The sequence below is a fragment of the Macaca nemestrina genome, chromosome 4 (assembly GCF_043159975.1).
Source record: "Macaca nemestrina isolate mMacNem1 chromosome 4, mMacNem.hap1, whole genome shotgun sequence".
Taxonomy (NCBI): Eukaryota; Metazoa; Chordata; class Mammalia; order Primates; family Cercopithecidae; genus Macaca; species Macaca nemestrina.
The window spans coordinates 104321222-104330758 of NC_092128.1; the positions used below are offsets into that span (position 1 = coordinate 104321222).

The 9537-nt window shown below is 48.9% G+C and overlaps 1 long non-coding RNA gene across 1 annotated transcript; it reads left to right on the top strand.

Moving 5' to 3' along the window:
• The first annotated feature begins 1033 nt into the window (after positions 1-1033).
• On the top strand, positions 1034-1671 carry LOC105475845 (uncharacterized). The gene has a single exon (XR_011621678.1). It is a non-coding gene; the product is annotated as an uncharacterized lncRNA (long non-coding RNA).
• The last annotated feature ends 7866 nt before the right edge of the window (positions 1672-9537 follow it).

Below are 9537 nucleotides of genomic sequence, written 5' to 3' on the forward strand. Positions count from 1 at the left end.
AGGTATTCACTGCACTGCACGAGGGACCCTGGTGTCCAGACTGTTGAGCATACCAGACTAGTGAATGCCCTTCCGAAAGGGCCACCATGCAGCAGGGCTTCCCATCGGAGAGCTGTGGTCCCAGCCAAGGCAGCTCTCAGGGCTTGCTCCACCACTCTAGGGAGGCGGCCCAGATCTGTCTCTCCCAAACAATGCCTGGGTTTGACACTTCCTGAGAAAGCAGAGATTGTTCTCTTTGTATGCCACGGCTCTGGAATGCAGCTCTTCCTGTAAGGAAGACAATGGTCTTTATGGGAAGGCTAGGACTTGCAGGAGGTAAGATTTGAACAGCAGAGCTGGGAGCTAGCTTTGCTGCTGAGGGAAATGGTGGGCACAGAACCCCCACGGTGGGCGAGTTGGGGTGTGGGAGTGCCTGTGGGCTGGCCGGTGACTCTGCCTGGAGCATTGCAGGGGTGAGGGGGAGATCAAGGAGTTAAGAAAGGTAGTCTAGGGGGAGGGGCCCAGAGTTTTCAACACCAGCCTTAGGAATCTGGGACATATGTACTATCCTTTGCCATTCAAAATGTGTCCTGGGACCAACGGCATCCTTGGACTTGAAAGCTTGTTAGACACATAGAAGCCGGGGCTCACCCCAGGCCTGCTGAATCACAACCTGCATTTTAACAGGATCCCCATGAAATTCTATCCTCCTTCAAGCACGGCTCTAGGCTAAGAGAAAGCGTGAACAATTTTTAGAGCTGGGGGTAAAGTGATGGGAGGAGTGTTTGGGAATGAGGCCACTGGGGTGGTTAGAGAACACTCACTTGAGAGTTCCGCAACAATGCAGGCATGAGCAGCGAGAGTGAAGGAGGGGGCGGGGGCAAGGGAGACAGGTCTTTCCCCACAAGCCACAAGGTCGGAGGCACGCCTCCCGCCCTGCCTCCACCTCAGGTGGCAGGAATCTTGTTGGTGATCCGTCCAGACATTGTGTGTTCTGGAAGTGCACATCGCGGCATCTGTGTTTTTGAAGTCAGATTTCATTGCCGTGGTTTCTATGCCTGACCCCCCGAAGTTTTCGCTCCTGTTGCCACAGGGAGCCGGGAGAGCACAGAGCGCTGCTGCCGGTGCCCTGCAGCCACACAAACATGCTCCTGCTCCTGGCGGAGCCAGAGCTGCTGGGAAAGACATTTCGGAAGTTTCCTGTGGTTGCAACAAATTGTTCAAATCTGCACTGGAGCACCGCTGTGACCTGTCTTTCTCCATCTTAGGGCAACCAGCTCCTGAAACTGGAAACTCCCTAGCACCTCCTCACCCTACCCCGCAGCCTCTCCTTGTGGAAGGAGGTGGAGGGGGTGTTGTCCGGAATGCCTGGCCTCTCTGTCCAAGCATGGCAGCCTTGCCCCATGGGTGGCGCAGACTCAGTTTCCTATGCATCTTGCCCCAGGGAGGAGGTGGGGGTTCCTTCCATAGAGATGGTGAAGAATAAGGGAGGTAGTGATGTCTCTGGGATCCAGTTAAATCTGCATCTGCAGGCAGAAAGAGGCTGGGGGACATGGAGAGAGTGATCAACTGGAAGATTCTAGGGTCCTCAATTTTGAAAGGTGACATGAACTTAGTTGAAAAGGGCATGAACTTAGTTGTCAGTCCGTCCCTGCCTTTTCCAATCAAAGCTGAGTGGCCGTGGCAAATTAATGATCATCTCTGAGTTTCAGTCTCCTGTCTAAAATGAGGTGATAATAGCTTCTCGAAGGTTGTGAGGCCCTGAACATGCTGACTGGCACGTAGATGGCTAATCAATATTTTCCTAACCTTCCCTTCTCTGAAGTTGCTACCTCTTTCCTCCTGGGGTCTTGCAAAGAAACTTCTGAATTAAATAGCTCCTGCCTGGTAGTTTGTATCAACTGAAGGAAGACAAGTCTGGACTATGACATTTTGAAATTGAAGGCTACATTTAAAAATAAATGTAACCATTGGCTTTCTGGAAGGACGAAATGAAACCAGACCGCTTTCTGGAAGGGAGTCTTTTGGGGCTTCCTTCAATGAACAGACTGGAGTGTAATCAGTTATTTGATAGCAAATGGGTTCTCTCAAGACATAAATACAATTTAAAGCAGTTTGTTCTAGGGTCTACAGTTTCAACATGGCCCACTGCATTCATGTTTCTACCCTTAACTTGCCAAGTAAACCCATAGTTTGTTAGTTCAAACACTAATCTCTGATCAGTCTCATTTATTCTAAATTTGTTTTCACACAGTAGCTTCCACAACTCAAGGTATTTTCTATTCTTTGCTCTCTGGAGACTGAGAGGTTATCAGGTGTGGAAAGGCTTCCACGAGTTTTCCTCTAATATAGTCCTGGGGAATACACAAGCCTCCCCGAATGAATGGTCGGACTCACCTTTTCCCAGGACCATAAAAGTATACATTTTTGTTTCCTATCCTAAACACACTGTAACTCACTCCTCGTTTTTCCTGGGAGATTGTGGTAATATGGAGAGGCCTGGGGGGTCTCTGGGATAAAGCAACTTGTAAAACGACTATGAGGGGGTTCCAGATCTGACTTAATCAACATTTCTCAAGATCCGTAGACCAATAAAACTGTTTGCTTTCTTACCACAGTTCCACCGGCTGATTTATTTCTCTTACTTGGCTGAAGCTGTCGCTGCTCAAAGCAGTTCATTTGTCAGGTCGAGAGAATTACAATGCACAGGACCTCTTGCTAGTGCTATCTCAGTTTATAAATTTCACGAATCACAATTTATTGCGGTGCACCCCACAGAGTCTCCTATTAATAAATTGTGGCTCATCAGCAAAAGCACGTGTCTATGGCTCCCTTGGACATAGGCTTAGGGTCCTGGAGCGGCCGCACAGGCTGCATGTGGCCAACACACAAACGTAGCCGGGCCGGCTCCCGCAGCCTCTATCTGAGTCTCCCTTTACTTGCAATGACTCTCTGCATGGCCTGGTTTCTTGTTTTCACCTCTGCAGGGATGCCATGTAAAGGAGGCCAGACACTACCTGTGTATGTTTGTGTTGTGGTGGGGAGGGCCGGGCCATAGGAAGAACTTAATTCCTTCCAAAATCTACAGGTTTCTCCCTAATTGATTTCATCCACCTGTGGGTACAGAGTTTCATTAATAAGGCAAACCTTTTGTTCACTGACTCTTTTCCATCCCAGCCACCACCACCACCTCAGCTAGAGCTTTCTGGGCGTCCTTGGGGTTTTTCACATGCTCTCAGAAGCGAGTCCAGTAGTGACTTGCCCAAGTAGTCAGGTCAGCTCCTCCAAGGCACCTTCCATTTCCTTCCTTCCACCTGCGCTGGCCTCTTCTGCTGGGTGTGTGCAGTTCCCACGGGACATTCTATATCTTCCACTCTCTCTGTCTGCTACTGACACCTAGGTCCCAACTAGGGGCTGCATTTTGCTCCCCCAAATCCATATGTGAAATCCTAGCCCTCAGTACTTCAGAGTGTGACTGTATTTGCAGAGAGGGCCTTTAACATGTAATTATGGTAAAAGGAGTTTGTTAGGCTGGTCCTTAATCCCATGTAACTGATGTTCTTATAAGGAGAAGAAATGTGGGCCCAGACACACACAAAGGGAAAGACCATATGAAGACACAGGGAGAAGACGCTCACCTGCTAGCCAGGGACAGGGTCCTCAGAAGGAACCAGCCCTACCTTGGAAGAAGTAGACATGCTGATCTCAGACTTCCAGTCTTCAGAATGGTGAGAAAATATATTTCTGTTGTTGAAGTCACACAGTCTGATACTTTGTCATGGTCATCCCAGGAAACGAATACAATCTGCTACCAAGAAATGTCTGGCACCTTCATGACGACCAGCTGGGTACAAGTGGATGTCAAGTCAGGGATGACAGCTTGCAGCTTCTGCTGATGCTTGCCCTCAGAGAGGAGCCCCCAGACCCTGCTGTTTGTGCCAATGTCATTTCAGTGTTTGTGGAGTAGCCCAGGGGTCCCCAACCCCCGGGCCATGTATCGGTACCAGTCTATGGTCTGTGGCCTGTTAGGAGCAGCAGGAAGTGAGTGGCAGGTGAGCGAACCTTACTGCCTGAGCTCTGTCTCCTCCAGATCAGCTCACCCACCGCATTAGATTCTCATAGGAGTGTGAATCCTTTTGTGAACTGTGCATGCGAGGGATCTAGGGTGCATGCTCCTTATGAGAGTATAATGTCTGATGATCTGAGGTGGAACAGTTTCATCCAGAAACCATTGCCCCCTGCGCCCCTAGTCTGGAAAATTGCTGCTTTCCCTCCCTGCATCCGCTCTGTGCTCTAGTCACTCTGGAGTCATTATCCCAGAAGCGATCATGACTTTCACCTCGAGCGAGAGGCTGGGGTCATTCAGGGGCCCCAGGAATCACAGTGATCCTATGTGGTGGGAGCTGGAGCTGTGGAGGAGATGGACACTGACTGGAGATGCCACTCAAGGCTGAGAGAGGAGGGAGGAAGGTCCCTGGCTGCTCTCTTCCTCCCACCCTCAGGCTCTTGTCAGTGTCTCCTTGGCTGAGCCCCCTGGGATCTGGGGCAGCTGGGGAAACACAGCCTGCAGGGGTCAGCTCCTGCCATAGACAGTTGAGCAGGAAATGGATGAGGAGTGGCTCTCGGGGCAAACAGGTCCAGGACTAGGGTTCCTTTCATAGCTGTCTATTACTTTCTTGTGACTGCTGCAGCAAATGACTAGACACTTGGATGGCTGAAACAGCAGACATTTATTCCTACAGTTCTGGAGGCCAGACATTCAAAATCAAGGCATTGGCAGGGCCATGCTTCCTTTAGAGGCTCCAGGGGGGGTCCTTCTATGCCTCCTTCAGGCTCTGCTGACTCCAGGTGCACCTTGGCTGGGGCTGCATCACTCCAATCCCTGCCGCCTCCTGCACGTGGCCTTCTCCTTTCCTCTGTATACCTCTCCTCTGTGTGGCATCTTTCTCTATGTGTCATTGGACTTAGGGCCCACCCAGATTGCAAAGATCCCTTATCTAGACAAGGCCACATTCACAGCTTTTAGGGCTTAGGATGTGGGCATATCTTTTGGGGACCACCATTTCACCCACTGCAACCTCCTTAATTTTGCTCAAGCTGTTCCTTCAACCTAGTGGCCCCTACCCTCCTCCTTCTAGAAAAATCCTTCAAGTCTCCTCTCAAGTGTCACCTTCAGCATGAAACCTTGCCTGAACTACATGATCAGACCCACTTACCATCTCTCTTGGACCCCCATAGTTCCTTGTTCTTGTGCATGGCACTTATCGCCTTGATAGTCCAGTGGCAGCTCCTCAAGGGCAGAGCAGGGCCTGTGGCCTCTGCTCCAAGGTCCAATGTCACATCTCAGTTCCTTTCTTCCATGAGGACCAAGACCCTGTTGTCTGGGCTCCAGTCTTCTCTTCTTGTTTTGGGTCAAAACAGCTTCCTTACACCCTCCTGAGCCTCACATGGCTCTGCCCTGCATCTGCTAGACACTCGCTAGGCACCTCGTAAGTCTGGGATTTGTCTCCAGTTTGCCTGAATCCCCCTCCTTCCCGGACCTACATCACACATGGCTGCCCAGAGCAGTCCTCATTAAGAAGTACAGCTGTTGACGAAGTCTTGTCAGAAATAAGCATGGTCAGGACCAGAAGTGGGGAAAGAAACATTCAATTTCAATTGTCACAGTACTTCTGGTAGAGGAATTTGATCTGGAATCGGGATAAAGAATGGGGCTATACCCTAAAAATTCATTTAAAGCTGGTAGGTGCTTTCCTTTAACAAGCAATTATTGTATTTTGTTCTACTAAGTATTTTACAAGCCTCCTAAAGTCCTGTAGAGATAAGCTTTGGTTACCTGGAACACTTGGGAAATGGGGAGCACTATTTTAATTTTATGGTAACCAAAACCCCCTTTTGGGTTTTAATTCTTGATGCAGTTTTGCCTTAACTACATATATCTTTTCTGTTTTAGGAAGCAGAGCAAACAGGATGCAGGCTTTTTGCTTATGCAGTAGAGGACTAGGGCTGTAGCTTTGGAACTTGAGCTGAGCAATCTTGGGTCATGACCTTAATAAAATGTTAACCAGGTGCAGTGACTCTTGCCTGTAATCCCAGCTCTTTCGGAGGCTGAGGCAGGATGATTGCTTGAGTCCAGGAGTTCAAGACCAGCCTGGGCAACATATATACATATACATCATATACATATACATATACAAAACTTAGCAAGGCATGGTGGCTGCAGTCCCAGCTACTTGGGAAGCTGAAGCAGGAGGATTGCTTCAGCCTGGGAGGTCGAGAATGCAGTGAAGCCATAATCGTGTCACCGCATTTCAGCATGGGCAGCAGAGAGAGACACTATCAAAAACAAAATCCTTTTTTTTTTTTTCTGTTTTTTTGAGGCGGAGTCTCATTCTTGTTGCCCAGACTGGAGTGCAATGGCATGATCTCGGCTTACTGCAACCTCTGCCTCCTGGGTTCAAGCAATTCTCCTGCCTCAGCCTCCCGAGTAGCTGGGACTATAGGCATGCACCACCTTGCCTGGCTAACTTTGCATTTTTAGTAGAGATGGGGTTTCTCCATGTTGGTCAGGCTGATCTTGAACTCCCAACCTCAGGTGATCTGCCCACCTCCGCCTCTCAGAGTGCTTGGATTACAGGCGTGAGCCACCACACCCGGCCAAAAAAAATCTTTTTTATCAACTTGTTTTTTGGGGCATTTTTTGGTCTCCAAAAGTGGAGGACAGAAAACAGCCAATTAAACGAAGGTTTCTTTTGCTGATGTCTAATTAATTTTGGCTTTTTTTATGAAGTGCTAAGAATAATTTCTGAGCAGTAATCAATTACATCTCTATAGAGGACAGAGAGTATTATAAATATCGCCATAAGAAAAAAGTTTTGGCCACTTCTCTATGTTTCCTTCTATTTGGCTGCTGGTAGTGTTAGGGGTGGGGGTGTGTGTGTGTGTGTGTGTGACTATGTGCAGGTGCAACTGAGTTAACCTAAGGTGAATAAACCCTACAATGGAATGAATGGGAAAAGCAGTGGATTAAATGTCAGAAAGCCAGGACTTTTTATCCTTCTCTTTATTACTTACCAGTGCTATGACATTTGGCAAGCACATTTAGCATGTCTATTTTCTCATCTAAAAATGGGAGTAGTTCTTATCTCAACCTGCCTTATGGGATTACCATGGGAATGCAATCATACAGTGTGAAAATGCTTCATAAAGAAAGCGCTGTACAGACTTCCTATGGCATTACTATGACACCGAGTTCTGGGAAGAAAAGTGGAGGGTTTTCTAGAGGACCACTCTTGGTCATCTGTCTTATTGCCATTTTCCTTCCCAACACCAATCCTGCCTTTGTCTCACCTGGTTTGTGCGTTGGGCTAATCACCTGCAGGCTGCTGCGTCATGGCCTCATCTCCAGCTTTGCTCCTCCCCCTCCCTTGCCTCTTCTTTCTACAGCCAGCCCTGCGCTGCCAGCCGGCTCCACCCTGGTACACAGCCATTTGTTATGTTCCAGGAAGAAGCTAAACTCTGCTCCCTTTCACCCAACATAAAACCTTGATGTCTCCCTTCTGCCGAAAAAAACAGAGGATTAGACGCCAGAGAGACACTATATATAGTTTTTCTTTGACTGCTGGAAAAGATAAGTGTCCGACAAGAGACAGGAATTGTTTGCCTATAAATTGAGTGCCAGCAGGTTTATCGCTGACCGCTGTAGATTATGTTGAGCGGAGTAATCAGAAGGAAGAATGGGAGGCTACAATAACACTGCGATAGCAGCGATTTGGACTCCACAATCAAACCCTCCTTGACTTATGCACCCTGGGTGGAAAGTACTTATGTTACAAAACAACAGGAGGTCCTGGCCCCAAGTTACTTATGTGTCTCACGGGCAGTGAGGCGGTCCCTCGCCAGTTAGATTGGTAAGCTCCTTGGCTGGGTCCGATGTCACCTGAGAAGGCTGGATGGGATGGTGGGGATGGAAAGGGCTTCCTCCCACAGGCATGGCACTGGCCCAGAGCCGGAATCCAGAGGGCTGCTGAGAAGGGCAGTAAATGCCTGGTGCAGAATAATATTTGGGCAAGGTGTTTCTTGAACCATGGGTGGCCGGTCATTGTCTATGCTTCCCTCCTCCTGCAATCCTGGATGCTGCAGGTGATAAATAACTTCTTCAGTCCTAGTGGCGCCCAGTGTCTTCTCGGAAGACCCGGGTTGGCCCCCAGATGTGGTCACCATGAGGGCTACAAATCACATTAGTGGAGCCTGAAGGGCTCATGACAACTTCCGTGGACCCTAAGGCCTTTGTGCTTGGTTGGTGCCGCTAGTATGGTGCTGTGGTCTAGGAGGTGAGGTCCCCTCCCAAACAGTCCTGTGGATGGCGGGGAGGCACTGGCATGGCCAGGGAGCTGCGATGGCCCTCTGAGTGTGGAGCTCAGTGACGTTAATGCTCTGCCAGCAAGCGTGCATCAGCTCCAGGAGACTCCTGCTCCCCCAGCTTGGCAGTTGGTTTGCTTTCTTGATAAATCACCCTCATGAACAAATGGATTGGCTAGATAAGTGTCTCTTGATCATGTATGTTACTCCCATTATGCCTCATTTGTCACTCCAGTGGGCTCACAAAAGGGACAGACTCAGTCCCTAGTAAAATGGATGGTCTGCGTTCGCTGTGAGATTCTGCGGGGTGAACAGCCTTGGTACTGTAAGACAAGACATGGTGTCAGAAGGAGGAGCCCATGATAGATCCCTCGTCCAAAAGCCTAAGAGTTGAATTCAGTGCTCACAAACCTCCCAGGTACTCCTCACTATCTTTGAAATGAAGCCTCACCTCCCTCTCTGAAGAGGCATCAAGGCCTCAGCCTGTCTTTCCAGCCTCATCTCTTGCCACTCCCTGCCTAGGCATGCACTCCTCCAGCACTGCCCACATTCTTTCAATTCCTCAACAGTTCAGTGTCTGTGCTCCTGGACATCACTCTTGCTACTCCCGTTTGGCTCAAACACTTTTCTTTCTGGTGAGCTTCTACTCATCCTTCAAAGCCTAACTCAAGGGCACCCTTATTCTAACTTCGGGGTTCATCCATCTTCCTCACTGACACTCAGAACTACAGTGAAATATTTCCTTGTCTGTGCTCTTCAGGGCAGGTTGTTTATCTCTCTGGGGTAGGGTTTATCATCTGGCATACTAGGCGTTCATTCAAGGCCTGTTTTCCCCACTGAATACTGGACTCCTCCAGGGCTGAGATCTTGCTTGTTTAACTTTACATACTCAAAAACCAGCCATACTAGAACCTCAATTTCTTCTGAACTAAAGTAATGCACCTGTAACAAATGTGACAAAGCCAAGTGGCAATTGCCGCTTACTCACTGAACACCTGTGAGGGTAAAGTGAGATGATTCACAGAAAAGCATGATCCTCTTCCGCAGCACCTTATGGTACATTATGAATAAGAGTCAGATGGAGCGGCAGTAAGATGGGTGGAGACATGGTTTGGCTGTGTCCCCACCAAAATCTCATCTTGAATTGTTCCCATAAGCCCCACATGTTGTGGGAGAGACCAGTGGGAGGTAATTGAA